The sequence below is a fragment of the Haliotis rubra genome, unplaced genomic scaffold (assembly GCF_003918875.1).
Source record: "Haliotis rubra isolate DU_JTF1 unplaced genomic scaffold, ASM391887v1 Scf200, whole genome shotgun sequence".
Classification (NCBI taxonomy): domain Eukaryota; kingdom Metazoa; phylum Mollusca; class Gastropoda; order Lepetellida; family Haliotidae; genus Haliotis; species Haliotis rubra.
The window spans coordinates 731,340-751,220 of NW_025766004.1; the positions used below are offsets into that span (position 1 = coordinate 731,340).

Consider the following 19,881-nt stretch of genomic DNA (forward strand, 5'->3'; position numbering starts at 1 on the left):
TATATTTTCATGCTAAGTCTCATCGAACCAACTCTCGGAGTAAGGCACCAAATCGCCAGTAGTCAACGATCTAATCCCCTCATAGTTTGGGTGTGTCTTATTAATTCAAATTTAGTTTAACATAGTTACCTCTGGTTTCCAGAGACGTGGTAATCTTGGTTCACTCAGGCCAGTCAATATGTAATAATCGAACACCCGTCCTCGTCTACCGGTGTCTACTGGCTAGACTTGAACAAGACTCTAAGGTTATAAATAATTGTTTAACTGATAATTTCTTTAAACATACGAATACAAAGAACGCACTGTCCCTCTAACAGACTGGCTTCCTTGTACTGTCCGCGTATCTAGACTTGCCCCTTTAAAGGATAAAATTACTATACATCCATTGGCTTAGCATTCAGTATAGCCTTGGAGCAAGGCTATCAACTTACGTACTGTATGGTGGACGGTTGGGGACATCGCTTTATCAACTTTAATTACAGTCGCGGGAACTTGAAACAGTAGTAACACGAAAGGGAAAAGACGAGAAAGCGATAGTACTGGACGACGTGATACCAAGCACTAGAAACTATCGCTTTCTGGTCGGGTGTTATTGCTTTATCGACTTCAATTACGGCTGCGTGAAGACGTAAGAGGAGGAGAGAAAGCAATAGCACGATGTGTGAAAGCGATATTAGTTTTGTGTTATCGCTTTATTGCATTCTCACGACTCAATTGTAAGTCGATAAAGCGATGTCCGCTCTCGACGACCATATCACGACTCATATTATTTCCACTACAGGCATATCGCCTTTATATGTTTGGGTTTTTTAATTGAAATTAAAATCTGCCACATGGGTACAATGTATGAAGCGAATTTCTGGTGTCCCCCGCCGTGATATTCTGTAATATTGTTAAAAGCGGCGTAAAACTTAACTCACACTCCAAAGCCGTATGCCAGCGTATTAATACGTTGTTACTGCTCCGAATCTGAATACCTTAGTATTGACAAGTGTTTAGTGTTCTGAAGTCGTGTACCTATGTATTAATACGTTGTTTCTTTTCCGGAGCAGTATACCTACGTATTAAAATGGTGTTAATGTTTTGGAATGAATGGATGTATTAATTTGCCTTACTGTTATGAAACCTGTATGTACCTATGTATTAATATTTTATACTTTCTTAAAGCTGTATGTACCTTGGCGTCTGTACATTTATGCACGAGGCTCTACAAAAGCGAGCGTAACGTCGAGACTACCGTAACTCCCATACATTAACACAGACGTACGGTAATCGTACCTCTAAGATCCCCCGGACTTGAACGGGGCTCTGATATTGCGAGAACGTATAAATACTTGATTCTGTATCAATGTAAAATATTTATTGAACGTTCCACAAATTAAGTTCGCACAAGCAACTTCGTGGGAATGATTGCTGATACGACTATGATCACAAATTGGAGATGTTATCTAAATGTATCGCTTCAAGGCTTGCCCACAAACGTGTCTGTGGCAATTTCGCGCTGTCGTTTGACTAGCGTCTCGCAGAGTTAGCTCCCTTCCCTCCAGTGCAAACACTGCGTGGACCAGGAAGTGATTCTGACATGAGGCGTTGTCGTTGTAGGTTACCCATAAGTGAGCTGTAAAAGGCTTAACTGGGTCTTTATCCGTACTGTTGTATTTCAATAACAATTATAAAAGCCCTTCCTCATTGTAGACAGGTGTTTCACGTGAAATGCAGAGTCTCTTTTAAATCTGATATCACTGTCGAGACTTGAATTAAATTTGTTCAGGATAAGATTATTGTATGATATTGGAAAGGGATATTCGTTATTCATATGGTTTATTCATGGTATCGGTGCTGTGTCGAAGGACTGAGTTGACGAATCTGGGATACTGAGAATTGCCGGGCGACATGACGTCCTGGATCAACACAAATCTTAGCGGTCTCTTATCAGACACTTTTATTGCCATGTTTTATCCATGTTGCCCTCATTGCGTCTGTAGAGCCAACAAATCCCGGATAAGTTAGGTTTGTGCAATGGCGGCCCCATTTAAACAGAGCTACCAGTCAAATGTGATACTCTGTTTTTATTGAAAAGAAAACATTATACACACGTTGAATGGCCAAAAAATATGTTTACGTTTTCGTTTTAAAGCGCAGAGATCATTGACCAAGTGTGTACTCTTTAACTGCTCTGAGTGAATTTAGTTTTACGCTGCTTTTAGCAATATTCCAGCGGCGGGGGACACCAAAAATGGACTTCACACATTGTACCCATGTGGGGAATCTTCGGCGTGACGAGCGAACGCTTTAACCACTAGGCTACCATGTGCACACCGCCTCTATTTGGAACATTAAATATATAGACAGTTCTTTTCACTGGACAATACTGCACTACTGGATTGTATAGTAGTGAGCTTTGTCTACTATGGTTTTGCATGAGATTACTTAATATCAGTTACTACTGCGAAGGCTACAGTATATCTGTAAGCACGTCATGTGAACGAAATTTCTAATTTTAAGAAGCAAAAAGTTCAAACGACATGGTTGAAACATCGTTTACTGGACTTGTTGGAGAATAATTTTGCATGTCTTGGCGATCCGCCCCCATTTCCCCAAACATATTTAAAAACGTTCAAAGCTAGAAGGATCTGTTAATATGGACGTCTGAGAGCCAGTGTGTTGTTATATAGATTGTTAACCATTGCACTTGTACAAAATAATGTCTCCTCATGTTGTTTAATGTCTCATCATGTTGTTTGATCTTATAGTTCGCTAAGTACGCTCGGCTGGGTCTGAATCACACTGCACACAGTGGCACACAAAGCCTTTAGGAAATGTGTGTCAAATGAGCTATTAAACTACTCACAGTGAGTAAGTTTCCCAGATAAAAGTTCACAGAACACGTCATAGCTTTACTGAGCTGTGTAGGTGACACGCCTTCTATAGAGCAAGTATCAATGCCCTTGCACACCTTCTAACACACTCAGGCCATACGGGGTTGACATGTGGAAAATCAATCAATGTTGTTTACTTTCAAATGATTAATTTTCAGGTTACCTTAACATGAAATAATGGATTCCGAAACGAAGGAAACAGATAAACGAATGCAAGCGGTGGAAAACGCCATGTTACCGTACTGTACACACCTTTGACATATCACACCTGAACAAATTCTCCATTAAGTGACGAAAGCTGTGGGGACGGAGAGAGTGGGAGGGGGAGGGACGCGTGGGGCGTCCCGGTGACGATACCTCGTCAGTTCCTTCTGGAATAAACATAGTACACCCTAGTCCAACCTTGAAGAGAGTCGTGTTTGCGAGAACAGACTAATAACAGGGGCTAACAGCAACTGGTCTCAACCAACAAAATGGTGTCGGTAATATTTGCACGTGAGCCGTGCGTTTATTGATCAGCCGAGGAGGTTTCTCTGTGGTGAAGAAAAGCTACACCGTCAACAGCCGGGAAGTCCCCGTCTGTTAAATCACCACACCAATCACCTCCCTTTGATACTGTTGCCTCTCTTTTACGTTAACTGCCAACGCCTGTTTATCTAGTGTTATTCAAGCATTAGTGTCGTCTGCACGACTAGCGGCTGCAACTGCAGTGACGTAAATTGTCTTATACCTTCAACAATCACCAGCGGAGGACATTGCCAGTGATTCCAAGCACACTGTTGCTACGTCTGAGAGATCGATAGATCAATGTGATTGACCGGTCGGCAAGCTGATTCGCCCACAAGATCTGCGAAGTCACTGTTCTGGGGAAACATGGGTGTGATTCTAAAACTCTGAAAAAACCTACCACGTATATTAATTCAACAGGTGGTAGGTGTCATATAGGTAAGTACCCTTTGCTATTCTACTATGTGTACAATCATGTCATCCACGCGACATTTAATATCACCTTGGCTGAATCAGCTCGAGGCAGATTCATGGCAATTAAACGTGCGTGTATATTACGGTGTCAGTGTGTGAAACAATGACCCAGTACTTCATTTTCTTCCTCGCACCAGGGGATTACGCCGTGAATAAATGACGACAACTAGCACGATGGTAGCCCTGTAGACGTAACTACCGACGAAGAGCATTATCAGCATGACTAGAGATTCGCAAACTATCTTGTCAGGGTCTAGTGACTGGGAAATGGATGAATAGAAAGCCGTTAATATAAGTTATTGGAATACAAGGATACGATCTCCATTCTATATCCGGTGTAGATAGTTGAGTTGACAAATGCTGCAAAACAAATCCATATATTGTCCGTAATTAGTTTTTATGGGCTGAAAAACATATCCTAGTTATCTGTCTTGGATAAGAGACACTGGTCCGGGCAATTCGTCATTGTCATCCGTCCGCTCTGTCCGATAGGGAAACAGGATGGATCACGTCCGATCAGTAACAACCTGTTGCATCCCAAGGATGAAATCTGAATAACGAGGGAAATGGTTTTTAGAATGCAAGTCGGAGCGTCCTACCACCCTAGTATCAGATGTGTTATTGTATTAACCTCTGTGGTGGCTTTACATTTCGTTACACGGGACACTGCGCATTAAGTACTAGACGCCATTAGGACCTCGTGTCAGTTTTTTGTCGTCGTATTTAAAGGGGTGTCGTCTGTGTCCAATCATGATTCAGACTGATTCAAGTCTGGAATGAGACAGTCTGGGGTTTGCTTCCATTCTTAATTCGGAATTTCGGCTGACTTGGGTTATGTTCTGTTCAGAGAGTCTGATATCTGTTCCAGTCTTGATTCAACGGTCAGCTGTCTGTTTCAGTCTAAATTCATAATGTCTTATGTCTGCTTCAAGGACCGTTTCAGACAGTCTGCGTCTTCTTCAGATTCTCTGGTCACATGACCATTTGAAATGGGGAAGGCTGCCACACTGAGTGAAAGTGGCTAATGATTTCAGGAAAGAGCTTATCATACATCTGAGAGCCGTGTTATAAACACAGTCAATCATGCAGCTCTCAGACAATTCGAGGTGACAATTCTACCATTAACCCCCAAAATGTACACACCGCAACTACCTCCCAGCAATTAAATTCTCCCAATACACTCCAGCAGTCATAATCATACTACCCACGCCCTGACGCCCCAGCTAACTGCAGAAGGTTATCGACTGGGACACCGTCTATATATATAACATAGCCCAGGTGTTGTAACGGGACCACCCATTGATTTCCAACTATCAAAGCGACCTCTTCTTGACATATTTATACACCACTTCACGTGAACTTCTGCGTTAGATGGTGACTGAAATGAGTGATTAATGACTTAAAGGTGTTTCTAATTCTGGAATTATGGCTAAGTGAGTTTTCGGATGCGCTATTTAAAGCCGCTTTAAATAGTACGATAATTATCAGCTTATATCAGTCGTAGGTCAGCAGGAAGTGGGGGAAAGGCCTAAAGTTACACATGTGGTAGGCGATTATCTCTTGGTCATGAAAAACTAGGAATCAAACGCGAAGTAAGCAATCCGTCCTGCTTGACATTGAGCTACACTGGAGTCCTTTGGTTATCTCACGTATGTATAAACAATAATATCTACATGATTTTACAAGTAGATGTCTTGTACATTATAACAGTAGTAGCTATGGCAATAGTCAAGTAGACATACATAACAGGTATTATTTACAATGACATAATGTATGAAATTACAATAGATGAAATAATTTCCATTAGTTTAGTTTCCAGGTAAGTATATGTGTGTTGGACAGCGAATGGATACAAATAGCACTTGTCCGAGAGTGGGTGCAGTAAAATATAGGCTGTAAAACTGTCTTTGTAATTAGATCAAAAAGATATCGTGTTTGGCACCATTAGATGCAGCAGCAAGAGTAGTAGTAGTTGTAGTAGTAGTAGTAGTAGTAGTAGTAGTGGTGGTGGTGGTCGTAGTAGTAGTGGAAATAGTAAAGTTGTAGCATTTGTAGTAACAGCAATGGTAGTTGTAGTTTGTTTGCTATTTCACGCCAAATGCGTCAATTTTCGGTGGCGTGTTGATTTTCTAGTCTGAACCAGACAATCTAGAGGTTAAGATTGTGAGCAATGAGCCTGTCCACCTGCGAAAAGGATAGTAGTAGCAGCAGTAGTAGTAGTAAGTGAGTGAGTGAGCTTAGTCTTACGCCGCTTTTAGCAATATTCTAGCAATATCACGGCGGTGGACACCAGAAATGGGCTTCACACATTGTGCCCATGTGGGGAATCGAACCCGGGTCTTCGGCGTGACGAGCCACTAGGCTACCCCACCGCCCTTAGTAGTAGGAATAGTAGTAGTAGTAGTAGTAGGAGTAGTAGTAGTAGTAGTAATGAAACCTCGATAGTCCGCAGTTTCCTCTAAATGGTCAAATTTAAAGGGATACCCAAACTATATATATCCAAACATTTCTTAATCTGGAAATGAGCAGGTGTACAATTAGAAATAATCGTCGTGGTAGTGGTGGTTGTGATGTGGCGGTAGGTGTTGTTACAACACGAGGAGCGTTGTGTAGGGGGATTATTCGAGGTGACGTGCAGGAAACAGACCTGTGCATGACAGAACATCCGGGTTTCGGACACCATGTTTTGGAGTACGAATAAGTCAGGTCACGGTTAGGGCTCAGATGGTGATATTCAAATGTGACATATCACAGTCTCTAACCAATAGAACCTACAGTGGTCATATTACTTCATCAACTGCACACGTATGCTGCGTTATTCAGATAGACTGCTTCCGTCCTCAGTCTCCGGATGCCTCGGTATGGTGAATATGGATGCGCTGGTACTGAGATTTACAAATTCAGAGAGAAAAACAAACAGGATTGCTGTTATTGATTTTGTGTCAAGATCGACTTCTGAAGCTTTCTTTGATTAATTGGATATGCCCGTATTTGAACAGTCGATGCCTTTTTGAATAAACATATAGCAACTCATGGTTGTAACATGATATGGTGTTGCTGTGAATAGACCGAAAGGACACAACCAAATTACACATTTATATATTGACAGGCGGTATATTATGCTTTGTATTCCTACTTTATAGTGCAATATGAGGACAGGTGCTCGTATTCATATTGCATGGTCCACACTAAAGGTATGCATTGCATTCGTATTGCATGGTCTGACAGTAAGGTGTGCATACAGTCAGATCGCATGGCTTCAATGTATGAACATGCATTCTTGCTATATGTTCTGACATTAATGCATGCTCTCTTATTGCAAGGTCAGACATGAAGCCTCGGTATCCATGCATTCAGTTTATGTGGTCCAACATTTAAGTATTCTTGCATTCATATTGTCAGGTTCGACAATAAGGTATGCATCCATTCTTAGATGGTCCGACAAAAAGGTATACATGCATTCCCATATGGTCCGACAATATTGTATTCTTGCATTCTCATTGCCAGGTCCGACATTTAGGTATGCACGCATTCTTTGGTTTGACAATAAAGTATGCATGCATTCACATCGCATACTCTGACCTTACGATATGTATGCTTTCTTACAGCATATTCAGACATTACGGCTTGCATGCATACTTATTACATGGTCCGACAAAAAGGTGAGCATGGATTCCTATTACATGGTCAGACAAAAATGCATTCTAATTACATAGTCCGACATTAAAGTGCGCATGCATTCTTAATTACGTGGTCCGACAAAAGGTATGGATTCTCATTGCACATTAAGCCATGTTGGCATTCATATTGCAGGTTTGGACGTCAAAATCGGCTTGCGTTGATATTGCTCTGCCCGATCCTTAAACATGCGTGCACTTATACAAAAACATCTGCAGTTACGTTCACATCTATGTTCACTTCGATGTGCCTGAATTCATTCTTATTGAAGATGACAAAGCAGCCTCCGACTGTAAGGAGAACAGATATTCCTGTTGTAGGCTTCCAAGGTATTTATGAATGTCGGATTGTATCCCGGTTCGTTCAAATTATTGTTCGTGTTTTATCAGCTCCGTGCTCGTTGGAGTCATAAAATTGCCCAGCGTCTCGGGTCTGCATCACAGACCGTCCACGTTAAGCGGAGATAGGTTTTGTTTGTTTGTTTGTTTGTTTGTTTGTTTGTTTGTTGTTCAACGCCACACTCAGTAGTATTCCAGCTATATGGCGGCGGTCTGTAAATAATCGAGTCTGGACCAGACAATCCAGTGATGAGCATCCAGTCAACATCATGAACATCGAATCTACATAACTGGGATGCGATGACATGTATCAACAAAGTCAGCGAGCCTGGCCACCCGATCCTGTGGTTATAGTCGCCTCCAGCGGAGACAGGCCTTCAACGTTAAGCGGAGACGCTGCTATAACACCGAAGTACTGTTCAACCGTCATTACACAAAACTCACTTACTCACTGACATAACCACCCTCACCCAGAGGGAGAGCCTGCAATCGCGTATATATTATGTAACATGCTCATACTGTTAACTAAAATATCGCTATTTTTAGAGGGGATTAAAAAAATTAGGCTTTTATCGTGTAACGAATTTAACTGTTCTCTTAGAAAATACACAGAGATAAATATTAGATAACCCAACAATGTCCATCAAATGTAATCAGTTAAACTACCGTGCTATCCTATATGTCAGGGTAGACTGGTGCGAGCTAGAGTGAGTGAGTGATTGAGTTTAGTTTTAGTACCCCATCGCCCCTCTACACGAGGACATCAGAAGTAACTGCGTAACTGTAAAATCTATTTTATGGGCGTTTCATGAATGTCAGACATGTATTTCCAGAACAGCTGCAGTCCATTGAGCACATTGTGTCGCTGTGACAAGTCAGTGATACGAACATGGGGTCTGTTACCCCCGGAGCAAGGGCAAACTAGAGCAATGAATACTTGTAGATAAGAGGCTTAACACTAAAGGCATACAAGGGCAGTATGCCCCTTTCCATGTCACCGTAAAGAGGTGGGCAACAGAGTGACAGAGTGAGTCTTGAAGACGTCAGCAACTCCAGAAATGACCCACAGAATCCACGATATGGTGGGTACCGATCTATGACTAGCTGAGTCATATTACTAGTTCAGTCGGTACAGAGAGTGTACATTCCGACCCATTTCCACAGAAACTTTGGCTGTGAACAAAGCATCAACTTGTTGGGTTCCAAAGGTTCTGATATCTGATTGAAAACGCACAATCATATCATGTCTCATTTTATCTAGCCCTCTTGCTCTGTTTGAAGCTGAACCAGAAAGGTTCTTCAACAATTTGCGATTACAAACACCTCTTACAACAATGCCAAAGCCTGTCCCTCCAGCTGTAAAGGTTGCAGACTCCATGACCCAGGATGCTGAAGGTGTCATGATGGTGGGTAAGAGCCAGACAATAAGCGAAACGTATCATGTTGCACTTTTCTGGCAATTACTGGATGAAATTCTGGCTATGACAGGAAACTGAGAAAGTGCGTGTTTTTCCATCGCGACTATGTACCATTGGACAATCAAACATTACCATGACTACAATTCAGGATTGTTGCTTTGAAGTCCAGCTTATTTTCCTGAACTTGGGATGTCTGAGGACCACGTATAACGCTGTATCCGGGACCCATTTAGAATGGGGGGATGATGTCACAGTGGCTATAGAAAACAGGCAAGAGAAATGCTGATATATAATGCCCCAACATAGCTGGCAAAGTGTCCCAATGTGGAAGGAGATTATCGTGGAACATTAGTCATTGTAATGTCATTAGGTTGGTTGGTTGTTGTTTAATGCCGCACTCAGCAATATTCCAGCTATATGGCGGCGGTCTGTAATCAATCGAGTCTGGACCAAACAATCCAGTGATCAAGCACGATCATCTATCTACGAAATTGAGATATATGGCATGTGTCAACCAAGTTAACGATCCTGACCACCCGATCCCGTTAGTCGCCTCTTACTAATGCCATTTCTGAAATGTCGTGTTACGAACTGAATGTATGTTGATATCATGTTTGTTATTTAACGTCACACACCGCAGTATCCCAGCTGGTTCGTGGCGGACTGTACATTATTACCCACGTGGTCAACGTATGGGTAGTTGCATATTAATCTCGTACGTCACACGAGTGTCGTATCGCGTTGACCTGTGTCGTAACGACTTGACCTGAAATTCTAACGATTTGATTGGATAACCGATGACCTCTCAATTAGGTCACATCCTGACGTAACTATTTTTTCATTCATAACGAACACGTGAATTCATTCATTCTACAACTTAAATGCATTGTGGGAATGTAAACATTGCGAACGTTGCCGTGTCGCTGTTTAATTGTGAGTCGAACTGAGACATTATATCTGTGGAAAAACATAAACGCAATGTTTCCACCAGTGATGTTAGCCGAATGAAGCAACTGGAAACCAAGAAACGAGGTGCAAAGGAGTAGTTTACTGTAGGAGGCTGTACGAAGCGATGACAACTGACATGCATCGTGACGTCGGTTACCATGGCAGTGACGTCATTAGTGTGACGTCATGCAAATATTGTACTACAGTACAAAACTCTTCCGCAACCTCTTTATAAAACCGGTTTCTGTTTGAAACCAAAAAACATAACAAAAATACGCTATATGTCAATTTAAATGGATGTAAGACGTGGGTAATAAATAAAATACCACACTCGGTCTCATTACATACGAATTATACGAAACTCGTGACCTTCCTATGTTATCTGACCTCGCTTTCGCTCGGTCAGATACCATAGGAAGGACACTCGTTTCGTATAATTCGTATGTAATGAGACCTCTTGTAGTATTCTCTATATATCTTACCTCACACATAAATGTCTTTTTCTGATTGGCTGAGCCAATCAATGTACCCGCTTACAAGCGAGTAACATTTTCTATGTAACCCGCTGGAAATGCCGAACTGTGGGAATGCGTTTGGTGTTAGTAGTTTTGGGGCTGTTGCCTAACTCCGGTACTCCGTATTATGACCCAATACCCGTGCTTCAAACAGTTCAAAATTAACATTGACGTGTTCGGTAAGATACATACTGTGTTCACTGGTCCCTCGGAGCCCATGTCCCCCCTCGGTGCCAGTGAACAACTTATAATATCAGTCTGGACGAGATAATCCTTTATATGATAATTTGTGGAACGTCCATCTCCGTCGAGACAAGCAATCAAACAGAGCCTGACCTCCCTCTCCATTAAGAGTATTTGTACAACACTCCCAGAGGCCCCACTGGACTGTCGTACGCCTGTCTCGGTGTTAATTATGTCACCTGAGTACGTGTTATGCGTGTCTCAGTGAAGGTTGTATGACCTAACACTATGTTATGCGTGTCTTCGTGTATATGTATATGAGAATATGGCATGCGTGTTAAGTGTAAAACGATCCCAGGGGACCTGGGAAGATATACATCGTTCAATAAAGTGGTAATTACATGAGCTGAGAATTCATCGTGCTGAGTCCCAAGCATGTTGATCTACCTCCATCAGTTGCTGGTAATCTCCAGCCCGTTTTTATATCGTATATTGCCCATATTTGTTCAATTTTTAAGTTACATGCTTGTTTTTATTCTCTATCTGTGATAGTCTGGTTATTTTACTGTACTTCGTCAACAGATTTTTATAATTAAATTGCGTTTATTATGAATTTATCACGATATTTCTGAAATATTGCTAATGGGACCATAAATCGTAACTCACTCACTCACTCATCGCGCTGTTCGTAGTGTACTCTCTATTGAAGATCGCATTACGTCATAGCTACTCTATTTGCATTTCTGATATGATTTAACAGTTAAAAGTTGTACGATCTATATTGACATGGGGGTCTAACGGTCGTGCCTGTTATGATACTATTTTGGTCGTTTCGTCCTAATGCTGTTTTGTGTTTGGTACAACTGCATGACATTAGATTAATCTTCCAAATAGCTTCCATCAACGGAATCAATGGATTATATTCATGTCCCGTAATGTGCATGTGTATTCTACATCATTATGCTATACCGAAGTCTTCAATCACCACCAGAATCTCCTCTATATTCATCATCCGCGATGCCCTCCTCGGGGCAGGGAAGTCAAAGCTTTGTCGCTGGACTCTGGAACATGAAACATTTGTCCATCTGGATGGCCATTATTATTCATTGCTCCGGGACCGGGGACATAGGGTACGTGCTTGGGTAATGTAATACAGGGAGTGGTGAGTACGTCGCTACGCTCAGCAGGCCGTCGTTGATGCTGTTACAGACGCAGTCGTTACTGAGATACACCCAGGCGGAATAATAACTACGCATAAAATCCGATTGTATAATTTGGACTCCAGGTTGTGATTCACCGAGATGCAGCGTCTCTATATCTTGTCGTGTTCGCATGTGGCTAACCAGTTGTGTTTGTTTGACATGGAAACTGCCTCTGTACTGCCTTAACGTGACTGCCATTGCAGCGTATATCAGTGATCATTGCGTGAGTGAGTGAGTTTAGTTTTACGCCGCACTCAGCAATATTCCAGCTACATGGCGGCGGTCTGTAAATAATCGAGTCTGGACCAGACAACCCAGTGATCAACAGCATGAGCATCGATCTGCGCAATTGGGAACCGATGACATGTGTCAACCAAGTCAGCGAGCCTGACCACCCGATCCCGTGAGTTGCCTCTTACGACAAGCATGGGTTACTGAAGATCAATATTCTAACCCGGATCTTCATGGGTAGTGATAATTTGGTAATCATATGTTTGTCTTAGCTTTTGTATCCTAAACTATGTATCGCATTCATAGGCAGATCTTTTAACTGTGTATCTCATAAGAAAAAATAAAAAAAGAAGTTGTTATCCATAAAACGTGTCATGTATTCATGTGTATCTCAATGGGCTGCAGAATCTCTACTTCTCTGTACGTATCTCAATGAGCTGCAGATCTTCTACTACACTGTTTGTGTCTCAGTGTGTTGACAATCCTTCTACTGTGCCTCTCAATGAGCTGCAGATTCCCTGCGTGATTATACGTATCTCAATGTCTTGACAATCCTTCTACTATGCCTCTCAATGAGCTGCAGATTCCCTGCGTGATTATACGTATCTCAGTGTGTTGACAATCCTTCTACTATGCCTCTCAATGAGCTGCAGATTCCCTGCGTGATTATACGTTTCTCAATGTGTTGACAATCCTTCTACTATGCCTCTCAATGAGCTGCAGATTCCCTGCGTGATTATACGTTTCTCAATGTGTTGACAATCCTTTTACTATGCCTCTCAATGAGCTGCAGATTCCCTGCGTGATTATACGTTTCTCAATGTCTTGACAATCCTTCTACTATGCCTCTCAATGAGCTGCAGATTCCCTGCGTGATTATACGTTTCTCAATGTGTTGACAATCCTTCTACTATGCCTCTCAGTGAGCTGCAGATTCCCTGCGTGATTATACGTTTCTCAATGTGTTGACGATCCTTCTACTATGCCTCTCAATGAGCTGCAGATTCCCTGCGTGATTATACGTATCTCAATGTGTTGACAATCCTGATACTATGGCTCTCAATGAGCTGCAGATTCCCTGCTTGATTATACGTATCTCAATGTGTTGACAATCCTATTACTATGTCTCTCAATGAGCTGCAGATTCCCTGCTTGATTATACGTATCTCAATGTGTTGACAATCCTTCTACTATGCCTCTCAATGAGCTGCAGATTCCCTGCTTGATTATACGTATCTCAATGTGTTGACAATCCTTCTACTATGCCTCTCAATGAGCTGCAGATTCCCTGCTTGATTATACGTATCTCAATGTGTTGACAATCCTTTTACTATGTCTCTCAATGAGCTGCAGATTCTTCTACCAGGTATCTCACTGAGCTGCAGATTCTCTACAACACTGTACGCATCGTAGTGAGCTGCAAATTCTGCAAATTAAATATACTTCTACTATATGTGTGTGTCTCTCTCTTTCTTGTATTTCATATCTCACCGCAGCTTCTCTTCTTTGCATCTTATCAAATTAACTGTGAAAAATTATGTGTTTGTAAACAGTTGACCATGTGTTATAGTTTTGGGTTTTTGAAAATCGTGTCTTTGAATTAAGTATTGACCACAATGTTTGCCTTGTGTTAGGTTATGCAAATTAGCTTTGTGTTAGGGTATGCAAACTGTTAGGTTATGCCAACTAGCTTTGTGTTAGGGCATGCCAGCTATCTTTGTGTTAGGTTATGCCAATTAGCTTTGAATCATCTGATTTCCCCTCCAACGATTCTGAAAGACATAAGGAAAATTGAACTCTATTACTTAACATTCCATAGATAGAACCATGATATCAATATACACATAATCGTTGTTATACAAGCACCTGCTCAGTCGTCTTCTATTGATTTCAATATTAACTTGAGGAAAATTGTCTTTGTGTTAATGATTCAACAGGAAGACATTTGTCAGCCTTTTATGTCTAACAAGAATAAAACTTTGATGTGAAGGACTGGGGCATTCTTTCTTGGTTTGCGTGTTATCTTTATGAAATCTATTCACGGAACTTAAAACAACTGAATCCAGTTGGTATCAATCAACGTTCAACGCTGTTCATAATGGGCGGTTATTTCAGCTGAGTAAACATCCATATTAGAGCTTTCTTTGAAAAGTATTGTAATTTGTAATCGATCATCACACAACCCGGATAGAGCTCGTCAATGTTGTGTTTCACGTGGGGGTGTGTGGCGTTCATTGCACAGCTTCTGAGATGTTAATTAACTGCACTGATGAAGCAACTATCTTTCCTGCGGTACCAGCCAGTCTCATGGTAACCCATTTTTCGCGATATACTAGACGGGATACGCGAGTTTCCCAGTAAACCATTCTCTTCCCACAGAGGTTAGTCCTGTCATATCTTCCTACGTAGGAAGATATGACAGGAGTAACCTCTGTGGGAAGAGAATGCAGTAAACGTGTACTTATTTATCCTTATCGTTAGAAGATAATTCTTCAAAATATTCATGAGGTGATATTCTGGTTTTCTGTACATTTAGTCTTAGTAACTAGTTAATTCTTCCCAATACGCATGGATGTTCTGGTTTCTCTACACTTGGTCTTTAGTAGCCAGTTAATACGTCCCATTTATTATACAGGACGTGATTTTCTGTTTTTTCTTTCCCCTTAGTCTGGTAGTAACTACTTCTTTGATTGACATTCTAGAAGTTGGGTAGATGAAGAATGAGAACTATTTTTATGGATATACATTGTATATCCGTGAAAGCGTTGATCCATTCATGCGCGTCACTAATTAGATGACGAGGCATTTGGCTACCTTAAGAGAGTCATACATTGTATATCCATAAAAATAGTCCTCATTCTTCTGGTAGTATCTAGTTAATTCTTGCCATATACTTGACACAATGCGGGTTTTCTGTAAACGTATTATTAAAGCAACTAGTTTATTCTTCCCCAAATGTATGACCTGGTTTCCAGTGCACGTTGTCTCACAGTAACTCGTTGATTCTTGTAAATATACATGACATCCTGTTCGGGTTTCCCCTACACTTTGTCTTATAGAACCCCCTTCACTCTATCCATTATTTATGATGTGATGTCACTGTTTCGTGTACACTTCACCTCGCTGTAAGCTTAGTCGTATAGTACCTAGTGAAGCCTTCACACAATACATAGCATGACATTCGTATTTACTACCCACCTAGTCACACTGTAGCAACAACATTGTAGGACTATCTCCCTAATATACATGACTCGAAATGCGGGTTCCCTGTTACTTAACATCATAGCAACCCGTTCATTGTTTCCAGTATATTTCACTAGGTTTTGCTACACCACTAAGTTTTACTGTAGCGTTGTCCTACAGATAACGAGGTGAATGTGAATTGGCACTTGTACTCAACCAATCTGTCACAACAGTCAGTCACGTCACTGAAATGTTTAGTTAAATACAAGTTACCCAACGTCATTTAGTCAAGTACAGACCTTCCTGGTAATTTAGTTAAATGTCTAAATTTCAATGTCATTTATTTGACAAAATGCACCCATCTTGAAAGGACCTACACATGCCATGCACTAAGAATAATACCATTTCTGGATACAGTAACAAGACGTGCAGTTTGGTGAAGAACGTTTAAATTTATGGTGTAAATACCCCAATCCCCTCTACCAGACACCATCGAATTGACGACACAACATCGTTTACTACTGCCTCAGACGCGGCAATCCCTCCACCATTGATTCAAGTTCAATAGTCATACCAAGAACCAATCACTGCCAATCACAATTATTGTCCATTCCATCATGAGAGTGACTAGCCCCTTGAATCCGACCACGTTCTACTGACCATGCCGCCTTTGGGAACGTCATCTATACAATCAACTTCACCCCAGATTATATTTCATTCCCCATATTTGACGTGCTTTACCATTGCTGGTACTTCATGACTAAGTTCCATTGATCAGATTGGCCCTCGAACCTGATAGCTGCCCCTCAACCACACGTTCAAATCAGAGCTGGTATGGTATGTATATCAAATTACTAGAGGGAGTATGACCTGTGGATGTGAGAGGGTAATGTTCCGTTTGATTTAACCCAAATCATTCAAAGAATATTGCCAGTGTCGAGTGAGAAACGGCAAGAAGTGTATATCATAAAATATATATTGATTTGGAATATCGAAAAGGTCTTGCGAATAGTTTATTAATGTTATATGTGGTATATGAGCTTTTATTTTGGTAGCAAGTATTGACTGAAAACATAAGCGCAAAGGGTATCTGATTTAACGAAATGGTACCGCACCACACCATTACCTCCTCAATCCCTCCCCTCCTCTCTCGTTTTCTTCAGAATATTTATCTGTTAATAGAGTTACTTGTTAGGATGATGAAACAAACTAGGGTATCTGGTTGCTGTTGTCATCAGGTTAATAGAGTTACTTGTTAGGATGATGAAACAAACTAGGGTATCTGGTTGCTGTTGTCATCAGGTTAATAGAGATACTTGTTAGGATGATGAAACAAACTAGGGTATCTGGTTGCTGTTGTCATCAGGTTAATAGACTTACTTGTTAGGATGATGAAACAAACTAGGATATCTGGTTGCTGTTGTCCACAGGTAAATAGAGATACTTGTTAGGATGATGAAACAAACTAGGGTATCTGGTTGCTGTTGTCACAAGGAAATAAAGATACTTGTTAGGATGATGAAACAAACTAGGGTATCTGGTTGCTGTTGTCATCAGGTTAATAGAGTTACTTGTTAGGATGATGGAACAAACTAGGGCATCTGGTTGCTGTTGTCATCAGGTTAATAGAGTTACTTGTTAGGATGATGAAACAAACTAGGGTATCTGGTTGATGTTGTCATCAGGTTAATAGAGTTACTTGTTAGGATGATGAAACAAACTAGGGTATCTGGTTGCTGTTGTCATCAGGTTAATAGAGATACTTGTTAGGATGATGAAACAAACTAGGGTATCTGGTTGCTGTTGTCATCAGGTTAATAGAGATACTTGTTAGGATGATCAAACAAACTAGGGTATCTGGTTGCTGTTGTCATCAGGTTAATAGAGTTACTTGTTAGGATGATGAAACAAACTAGGGTATCTGGTTGCTGTTGTCATCAGGTTAATAGAGATACTTGTTAGGATGATGAAACAAACTAGGGTATCTGGTTGCTGCTGTCATCAGGTTAATAGATTAATCAGGTTAATAGAGATACTTGTTAGGATGATGAAACAAACTAGGGTATCTGGTTGCTGTTGTCATCAGGTTAATAGAGTTACTTGTTAGGATGATGAAACAAACTAGGGTATCTGGTTGCTGTTGTCATCAGGTTAATAGAGATACTTGTTAGGATGATGAAACAAACTAGGGTATCTGGTTGCTGCTGTCATCAGGTTAATAGACTTACTTGTTAGGATGATGAAACAAACTAGGGTATCTGGTTGCTGTTGTCATCAGGTTAATAGAGATACTTGTTAGGATGATGAAACAAACTAGGGTATCTGGTTGCTGTTGTCATCAGGTTAATAGAGATACTTGTTAGGATGATGAAACAAACTAGGGTATCTGGTTACTGTTGTCATCAGGTTAATAGACTTACTTGTTAGGATGATGAAACAAACTAGGGTATCTGGTTGCTGTTGTCATCAGGTTAATAGAGTTACTTGTTAGGATGATGAAACAAACTAGGGTATCTGGTTGCTGTTGTCATCAGGTTAATAGAGATACCTGTTAGGATGATGAAACAAACTAGGGTATCTGGTTGCTGTTGTCATCAGGTTAATAGACTTACTTGTTAGGATGATGAAACAAACTAGGGTATCTGGTTGCTGTTGTCATCAGGTTAATAGACTTACTTGTTAGGATGATGAAACAAACTAGGGTATCTGGTTGCTGTTGTCATCAGGTTAATAGAGTTACTTGTTAGGATGATGAAACAAACTAGGGTATCTGGTTGCTGTTGTCATCAGGTTAATAGAGATACTTGTTAGGATGATGAAACAAACTAGGGTATCTGGTTGCTGTTGTCATCAGGTTAATAGAGTTACTTGTTAGGATGATGAAACAAACTAGGGTATCTGGTTGCTGTTGTCATCAGGTTAATAGAGATACTTGTTAGGATGATGAAACAAACTAGGGTATCTGGTTGCTGTTGTCATCAGGTTAATAGAGTTACTTGTTAGGATGATGAAACAAACTAGAGTATCTGGTTGCTGTTGTCATCAGGTTAATAGAGTTACCTGTTAGGATGATGAAACAAACTAGGGTATCTGGTTGCTGTTGTCATCAGGTTGATAGAGATACTTGTTAGGATGATGAAACAAACTAGGGTATCTGGTTGCTGTTGTCATCAGGTTGATAGAGATACTTGTTAGGGTGATGAAACAAACTAGGGTATCTGGTTGCTGTTGTCATCAGGTTAATAGACTTACTTGTTAGGATGATGAAACAAACTAGGGTATCTGGTTGCTGTTGTCATCAGGTTGATAGAGATACTTGTTAGGATGATGAAACAAACTAGGGTATCTGGTTGCTGTTGTCATCAGGTTAATAGAGTTACTTGTTAGGATGATGAAACAAACTAGGGTATCTGGTTGCTGTTGTCATCAGGTTAATAGACTTACTTGTTAGGATGATGAAACAAACTAGGGTATCTGGTTGCTGTTGTCATCAGGTTAATAGACTTACTTGTTAGGATGATGAAACAAACTAGGGTATCTGGTTGCTGTTGTCATCAGGTTAATAGAGTTACTTGTTAGAATGATGAAACAAACTAGGGTATCTGGTTGCTGTTGTCATCAGGTTAATAGAGATACTTGTTAGGATGATGAAACAAACTAGGGTATCTGGTTGCTGTTGTCATCAGGTTGATAGAGATACTTGTTAGGATGATGAAACAAACTAGGGTATCTGGTTGCTGTTGTCATCAGATTAATAGAGTTACTTGTTAGGATGATGAAACAAACTAGGGTATCTGATTGCTGTTGTCAGCAGGTTAATAGACTTACTTGTTAGGATGATGAAACAAACTAGGGTATCTGGTTGCTGTTGTCAGCAGGTTAATAGAGTTACTTGTTAGGATGATGAAACAAACTAGGGTATCTGGTTGCTGTTGTCATCAGATTGATAGAGATACTTGTTAGGATGATGAAACAAATTAGGGTATCTGGTTGCTGTTGTCATCAGGTTAATAGAGTTACTTGTTAGGATGATGAAACAAACTAGGGTATCTGGTTGCTGTTGTCATCAGGTTAATAGACTTACTTGTTAGGATGATGAAACAAACTAGGGTATCTGGTTGCTGTTGTCAGCAGGTTAATAGAGTTACTTGTTAGGATGATGAAACAAACTAGGGTATCTGGTTGCTGTTGTCATCAGGTTAATAGAGTTACCTGTTAGGATGATGAAACAAACTAGGGTATCTGGTTGCTGTTGTCATCAGGTTAATAGACTTACTTGTTAGGATGATGAAACAAACTAGGGTATCTGGTTGCTGTTGTCATCA

The 19,881-nt window shown here is 40.7% G+C and overlaps 1 protein-coding gene across 1 annotated transcript in view; it reads left to right on the forward strand.

The window, feature by feature from the left end:
• Positions 1 to 3,216: 3,216 nt before the first annotated feature.
• The window catches only part of LOC124275644, a 56,644-nt gene continuing 39,979 nt past the window's right edge, over positions 3,217 to 19,881 (forward strand). The window contains exon 1 of the mRNA XM_046711249.1: positions 3,217 to 3,824. The gene's annotated coding sequence lies outside the window, so the exon portion shown is untranslated. The remainder of the gene's footprint in view (positions 3,825 to 19,881) is intronic.